The sequence below is a fragment of the Dipteris shenzhenensis genome, chromosome 22 (genome assembly GCF_047967505.1).
Source record: "Dipteris shenzhenensis isolate YYH24624 ecotype China chromosome 22, Dip_SZ_1.0, whole genome shotgun sequence".
Classification (NCBI taxonomy): Eukaryota; Viridiplantae; Streptophyta; class Polypodiopsida; order Gleicheniales; family Dipteridaceae; genus Dipteris; species Dipteris shenzhenensis.
This window is the reverse complement of record NC_141617.1, coordinates 14,142,543-14,150,999: the sequence shown is the minus strand read 5'-3', so window position 1 is coordinate 14,150,999 and position 8,457 is coordinate 14,142,543.

Here is an 8,457-nt window from a genome sequence, read left to right as displayed (position 1 = left end):
CAGCCAGGTCAGTGCCTGAGGTGCCATGGCTTTGGGCACTTGGCGGCTGCGTGCCCACGCTTCGCCAGTTCATCTCGACCCCCCCCGTCCCCGCCTCCTCCGCCCCCGCCCCCCCCGGACAGTCACGTCAGGAGGAGCCGAGGCAGGCGGAGCCCGGTCCAGAGTTAGTGGGTGGCTGGACCGAGGTTAGAAGGAAAAGAGGAAGGAACAAGAAGATCTCGGATAAAGGCAAGGAGGCAGAGGTTACCCTTCCGGCAGCAGCACCCCAGAGACCTGACAGGCAGCTGCCCCAGGGACCTGGGAGAGCTTCTTCGTCAACGGCAGGCCGCCCTTCACAGCCTCAGATCCCCCCCTCTCCCGCTCCCCTGCCCCTTTCCACTCAGTCCCAGTCCCCTCCCCAGTTTTCCCTCCCTTCGCCCGGCCTGCAGCCTCAGCCTCCGTCTCTTCCTCCTCAGTCTCCTTCTCCTCCCTCTCAGCCCTAGCTCCAGAGGAGTCCCCATCCCCCCCCACTCCGCTCCCCTCGACTCCTCTACAGTGTTAGCTGCACCCTCGGCTTCCCAGTCGAGGGCAGCCCCCGCTCCGCCTCCTCCACCTGCTCCGCCAGTCGCCTCCGTGGAGCTCGAGTCGCCTACCCCTCAGCCTCCTCCCCCTCCCCCCCCGCTGGCAGATCACCCGGAGTCTACACCACCACCGGAGCAGGCTTCCATGGCCGCTAGCCCCTCAGTGGCAGACTCTGATGGGTCTCAGCCTCAGGAGAGAGCGCTTCCTCGAGACTTTTACAGATCAGGCCCCTGGGACTACTTGGACGTGGCCGACCTTGGGACCTTCCCGGCTTATCTCGACATCAGCATCTTCTTGCTCCGCAAAGGGGCGGATGGGAAGATTGTCGCCTTGGCCCCTAGGGATGGCCCTAGCTTCGCCTTCACGTTCCTCAGTGATGGCACCGAGACCTGGACAGACGACTCGGTTTGGGAGGCGCTCAGAGAGCAGACACACGCCCAGGTCTGTTCCTGGATAGGCCCGTCCGGTGGGCAGCTTCTCGAGACTCAGTGGTCCGAGGGCGATGTGCGCTTGCGGTGGCGTTGCGCCGCCGAACGCTTCCGACTGATTGTGATCCTCAGACCTCCCCCGTCATGGCCTCTCCCCCAGGATGTCAGAGCTTGGTCCCATCAGAAACTCCGCACTTTCTATGGGATGACCACTTCAGAGATCTCGAGCTGGCTCGAGAAAGCATTTGTTCATGGCACCAAAGGCCTCTCGCCTTTGTTGAAGGTGTTGAAGGACGGGCAGGATGATCCCGTCTCCCCCTCCAAACCTTCTCATAAGCGGCAGCGCCTCCATTCCGACATGCCTGATTCTTCATCGACTTCGACCGCGAGCAGACAGTTGTTCGCAGCCCCCCATCCCTCACCATGAGCCTACACCTCGTATCCTGGAATGTGAACGGGTTTCACTCTTCTGGCACCCGTGGTCCCAGGAAGCTCATTTTGCGGCAGGAACTTCAGCCTGCAGTGATTGGTCGTTTGGATGTACTTCTGCTCCAGGAGCACAAGCTCTCTGCGGCTCATTCCCGTAGCTGCGGGAAGGTTCTCCCTGGACGTTCCTACACTTACTGGGAGCCCTCGATCGGCGCACAGGGGAGGAGTGGGGGTGTCTGTACCTCCGTGTGCGAGCAGTTAGCCCAGGGAGTTTTCGGTCATGGCACGTTGATCCCAGGCCGAGCCCTTTGGGTAGGCCTGGATTTGGAGGGATCCAAAATTGGAATACTCAACATCTACGCTCCTACAGACCTCCGATGCAGAGCCACTTTCTGGAGGACACTTACAGGGATTCTTCCAGTCATGGATTCCTGGATTGTTGGAGGTGACTTCAACAATCTGGAGTCATTGGAGGACCAGCAGGGCAGAGGTCCGGAGTTTACAGGTATGGCTCAGGCAGAGCAGTCAGCTTGGGACTCCTTCATCTTCGCGACAGGAGGTAGGGACAGCTGGAGAGACCCGTCCTTCCGGCGTCGGCACGGGAGCCTGGACTTCTCTTGGGGCTTCCGCAGGGAAGGAGGCAGACTCCTGGAGAGGCTTGATAGATTCTATGTCAGTGATTGGGCCATCAGTAGAGGCGGTCAGGCGGGTATAGTTCCAGGGACGACACTTTCCGACCATGCGCCGGTACTCCTCTCTTTAGATTCGGCAGCCCAGACCCTCCCCCCCCGGTCATGCAGGATCCCCGATTCTATTTTCTCGAGGGAGGACGTGCGTAGCAGTATTTGCAGTCTTTGGGACAGAGATTGGGGGGAGTGCACGGATTTGGTGGACTCAGTTGCGCAGGCTTTGCAGGAGTCCAGCCAGATCTGCCAGCTAGCAGCCCTACAGGTTCGTCAGGAGTGGAGTAGAGAGAGAGCTCTTCGGAGGGACCTTGCATCCATTCAGCGACTCCAGCAGGCTTCCCCGGGCTCGGAGGAGCTTCGGATCCAGGCCCTTCGAGCCAGAGCCCTCCTGGAGGAGACACTCCAGCGCCGCTCAGAGTTTTCCTATCACGCCTCTCTCTCCTTCTGGGCCCGGAAGGGTGATCGGATGTGCAGAGAGTTCTTCAGGACGCATGGCCAGAGAGCTGCAGGTGATTAGCTTCGGAGTCTCAGGACAGCGGATGGTCACATCGTTACGGATTCGGGGGAGGTCCTGGGGTTGGCCACTGACTTCTACAGGACCCTCTTCCAGCAGGAGCCGCTTGCCCCTCGTGCTAGTCGTGCCCGTGAGGAGGTGTGGAGGCACATTCCATCCCTGGTCCAGCCTAGCATGCAGGCGATGTTGTTGGCGCCGTTTACCTCGGATGAGATGCTGGAGGCCTTGATGGCTATCGACGGACAGAAATGCCCAGGAGAGGATGGGCTTCCCCGAGCTTTCTTCACTTCCTTCTGGGACCAGATCCATCAGCCCCTCCTTGCAGCTCTGCAGGGGATTTTCAGCAGCGGTTTGATGCCAGAGAGCCTCTCTTCGGGATTGATTTGCCTCATCCCGAAGGGAGGAGATAGACAGGAGATCTGCCAGTGGCGTCCGATCACTCTCCTTACTACCGCCTACAAAATCCTCGCTAAGATGATCAGTGCCAGAGTTCGGCCTCTACTTCCAGACCTCATTCATGACACTCAGACAGGCTTTGTCCAGGATCGCGGTATCTTGGATAATGTCTTCACCTTTTCAGAGGCGGCGGAGTGGGCTCAGCACAGTGGATCACACCTTGCCATTCTACTTCTCGACTTTGAGAAGGCCTACGATCGCGTGGACTGGGCCTTTTTGGAGGGGACTCTGGAGCGGCTAGGTTTCCCCGCAGGATGGATTCAGGGTATCTCAGCTTTGTACAGGACAGCGTCTAGCAGGGTCATCATTGGAGGCAGGATGGGTGAGCGCTTTAGCCTGGAGAGATCAGTGCGTCAGGGTTGCCCCCTTGCTCCTTACCTGTTTCTTTTCTTCGCCGAGGCCATGACCTACTACCTCCGGGCGAGGTCTACCGGGATCCGGGGGGTTCGCCTTCCACTTCGGGAGGACACGGAGCTTCTGGACTCGGAGTACGCAGATGATACAGCCCTTTATGTCCAGGATGATGAGAGGATGCTAGAGAGGGTGCGGATGGCCTTGGAGGTCTTCTGTTCGGCCGCTGGTGCGAAAATCAACTGGAACAAGTCAGTTGGTTTTCTCACAGACCCTGGGGCGTGTTCTCAGTGGGGGCGATTTCTGGGTTTCAGATGGATTCCACGAGGACAGACAGCTAGATACCTTGGCTTCCAGGTTGGCCTAGACATCACGCCAGCTCAGCAGTTTCTCCCGGTGCTAGACTCCATCCGACGGAAGCTGGCTTTCTGGAGCACTGCTAAGCTGTCTCTTGCAGGTCGTGCCCTGGTAGTTAACCAAGTCCTTCTAGCCACGGCTTGGTATGTGGCTTCATGCTGGTGCTTCTCGAGATCCAGCGTGGCACAGCTCAGGAGGTTGGTTCGGAACTTCCTTTGGTCTGGGGAGGATGGTCTTAGAGATACCAGAGCCAGGGTTGCTTGGCAGACAGTCATTCTTCTGCAGGCTGAGGGTGGCCTGGGGGTTATCGATCCAGAGCTTCAGAGTCAGGCCTTGTTAGGCAAGCTTGTCATCCGCGGTTTGACCCCGGGGGGGGCAGACGTGGAAGATGTTACTTCAGCAGGGAATAGGCTCTTGTGTCCCGCGCCGAGGTGGAGAGTGGCCACCATCCCTCAGGTGGATCTTCACTTCTGTCTCGCTCACTCAGCCCCGTTCTCCACTCGTTCGTAGCCTCCTCATGGTTTGGAGGCGGCTTTGTCTCAGTCTCATACAGTCCCAGCCCAGCTGTCAGGAGGAGATCGATCGCCAGCCGCTCGTCTGGAATGGGCAGGTCAGAGACGCCGAGGGCCTTCAGTTGGGGGAGAGATCACATATCAGGTGGGACGGCTGGATGAGGGGGCCAGCCCGGTCCCTTCGAGTTTGGAGGGATACGTACAGACATCTGGAGATGACCGATCTTGCAGTCGCAGCTGGAGGTGCACGTGGAGTCCAGGCGAGACGCATGGAGATTGACGGAGCGATCCCAGCCGCTTGGTTGGCTCCACCTGAGCCTCAGGTCCTCATGCCTGGAGACACCCGTTGGCTGGGACAGTTCACCCCCCGTGGCATCCCACTGGTGGTCGCAGGACGTTTGGATGACTCCTCTATCGCCTTCTTCGCGGTTTCAGGGGATGGACGACTCAGGAGAGAGGATGCGCTCATCGACCCCCTACTCCCGTGGCAGAGGGTTAGGGTCGTAGGCCTTCTGGGGAAGGTCTGGCGTACCGATCCTAGCATCGAGCAGGACCAGTTGCAGCTTTGGCGTCTTTGGCTATGGGAGGGGCGGGCCTTGTCAGAGCTTGAGTGGGACCCAGGAGAGTGGTGGTGGCCAGAGATTGTGACAGGACAGGGGCCGACTTCTTTCTTCGCTTACAGCACGACTCTGGGCAGGCGAGTTCTCGGGAGGATGCAGAGCCGCCCCCCCACCCAGCGACCTAGCTGGTACGCACAGGGTATTTCCAGGTTCTTTTTGCAAGCATTCTGGAAGGCCTTGTGGGAGAGCTGGCGGCCGCGGAAGATCTCATACTTCCTGTGGCTTCTTGCCCACAAAGGTCTTCCAGTGGGGAGCTGGTTGAGGCAGATAGGCCAGGACGGTTGCTGTCAGATTTGCCATGCGGACGAGGAGTCACCAAAACACTGCCTGTGGAGCTGCACGCGCGCCCAGGAAGTGTGGAGGTGGACCTTCGGGCTTCTTACCCGCGCAGCACCAAAGCTAGGAGTGATCACTTGGGGCGCGTTCTGTTGGTGCAGCACCGCACCTGGTCTTCATCACTTGTTCGAGGCATGCCAGCAGGACCCCACCTTCCTTATCACACTGGGGACGTGGGGGCCGCTCGAGGGTATCCCACAGCACCTAGCAGAGGCTGATACAGGAGTTCGGGAGAGACAGCCAGTCTGGGAGATTATCAGCAGCATTACAGGATGGCACATCTGGACCTCGCGCTGCGCGCAGATCCTCGGTGGCACTTCCTTATCGACTGCCCAGATCATGGCGGAGATTTGGAGTGAGATTATTCATACCCTCAGAGGCCAGTGGGACCAGATTCAGGGAGACTCCCGGGCTGGTCAGGAGAAGCGGAGACGCTTCCTCTAGGCTTGGGACACACAGAGCCTCTTCTTCGAGCAGACTACGCAGGGCCTTCGGTGGCACTACTCACCACCCCGATGGCTGTTCATTCACACTCAGCATATCCCTCCGTGAGAGTATGATTTATTATGCTACCTTTTAGGGCTGCGTCCGGTTTGTGAACGCAGCCCGTCAGCTATAAGCTGACCTCTTGTATTTTGTTCTCGAAGTAATATAATTAGCATTGTTTTTTCGGAAAAAAAAAATAAAGCAGTTGTAAATGGATTCTTCACTAATCATTATGCTCATTTTTTCTTGCTTTACTTTATGGTGCAGAACGAGGGTTTAAAGAAGACCTTGTGAAGCTTCACATATTTATGACACAAAGAGAGTTTAGTGTGATCATGCCAAGTATGTTTAGAAACGTATTAAGGTCTCTTTGTTTTTATTGAGAAGCCTAATACATTGTTGTAGTATTTACAGATATGTTATGGATTAGACTAGTAAGCTTGAAGGCCATGCATAAAGGCTCATTAAAGCCACCCTAGCAATTAGAGTGCAGACTCAGTCCCAAGTGTACACAGGCAAGCGATGCCCAGAGAAGCCAACAGGGCTTGAAGCAAGGATTTGGAAGATGCAAGAGTCAAGTGATTAAGCAAGCATATTTAAGAGGCAATAACACGAGGCACTGATACTCCTTTGCACCTAGTGAGTTGTCTTTATTTCATGCATCTGTCCTACCATTGTGAAGTGCGAGAATAATTGTTTTTTGTTTCTGCCTTTTGTGCCCCCCCTTGAGCCTTCGTTGACGCCAAGGTGACCCCGCTTGAATTTTTGAATGTAGATGAATGGTTGATTCGAAAGAGGCTTCTCTTTTGTCTAAGAAAAGAGAGGGAGAGAGCAGAAACTGTCGTTCCCCAATTGATAAAGGCGCAGAGAGAGAGAGAGAGAGAGAGAGAGAGAGAGAGCTAGCTGATGGTGGGCTATGGAGGTGGATGTCTTCCTAGAGGATGAAGACGATCTCTTGGTTAAAGGAAAGAGCCAATAAAGAAGTGGATTATAAGAAACTACATGATGTTAGTTTGTGGCTCAACCATGAGAGGCATACTAAAATCTCCATTGTAAACATTTTGCTGCCAGCATTAGAAGTGCCAACAGAATTACAAGGACAAGTTATAAGGATACACAATTGAGCATAAGAGGGGTGTGATAGATGATCCAAGGTTAGATGGGCTATACACACTATCACACTCTCTTCCCACATGTGCATGGATGCTTTTGCATGCACACGGGTAGATAGATAGATAAGCAGGTGGATATTTTTCGATACATAGAGATAGACATAAAGGTAAAGGTACCATCAGATCCTATATACAGCATCCTTTGAAAAAGGACATGGAACCACCTTTGCCTCAACGTACATCTTTTACAAAGGCTTGATAGAAAGGCACTTCCAACAATCCTGCACATGCACTTCATTTAAATCTTTTGCTTTGGCAGCAAAGCTTAGGCATCATATTCTTTATGAGTAACCCTGAAGATGAGAGGGAAAGAATGAGGGAGAAGTACAATGGGGAGAGAGTGAGAGAGAGGGGTGACACAAAAGATGTGGGTGTGAAGTGATGAGCCACACCACAAACTCATAGGTTTTATTAGGATTAGGTTTTTCACCCTATGACTGTCTTAAGAAAATCATAGGTGTCATATCTTTAATAAAAGGGTGGCAATGTGCCTTTACCCCAACAACCTCCCACCTAAAGGCCAATGTGCCTAAAGGGGAGAAAAGAATAAAAATTACAGCAATATACAGTTACTGTATACAAGACCATAAAATAAGAATGGTCTCATCCTAATCCCATGATGTGGCGGCAATGTGCAAACCGCTCTGTAGGCAAGCTCTTAGTGAGCAAATCTGCAGGATTATCATCAGTATGCACCTTCACAAGCTCAAGTCGCTTGTCTTCCAGTACCTCCCTGATGAAATGGTATTTCACATCTATGTGCTTGGTCTTTTGATGAAAGACCGGGTTCTTTGCCAACATGATAGCACTCTGACTATCACAATGCAAAACTGGCATATCTCCTGTAATGCCCAAATCTCCCACCAGCCGAGTAAGCCATATTGCTTCCTTGCAAGCCTCAGTGGCTGCAACATATTCAGCTTCAGTGGTTGACAGTGCAACGCATTTCTGCAACCGAGACACCCATGATATAGCACCTCTTGCAAATGTGAAAATATAACCGGTAGTAGACTTCCGGTTATCTGCATTCCCTGCATAGTCTGAATCTGTAAAACCATGCACCAATGCATCCTACCTACCATAGCATATGCACAAGTCTTTGGTACCCTTGAGATACCTCAAGACACCTTTCACTGCTTCCCAGTGCCGCTTGCCTGGATTTGCCATATACCTGCTGATGACTCCCACCGCAAAAGCAATATCTGGACGAGTGGCAACCATGGCATACATCAAAGAACCAACTGCAGATGCATACGGAACCTTGGCCATTTCAGCCTTATCATCATCTGATCTGGGGCTGTCCTTACTGCTGAGTTTTAAATGTGGAGGCAACGGGGTACTAATAGACTTCCCCCCCTCCATTTTAAACCTCTGCAGTACTTTGTCAATGTACTCCTTCTGTGACAGAAACAAAAGTCCCTTGGACCTGTCACGAGTAATCCGCATGACAAGAATATGGTTTGCATCACCGAAGTCTTTCATGTCAAAAGACTTATGCAGTTGTTTCTTCAAAGCACTAATCTTCTGCTGAGATTTACTGGCAATCAGC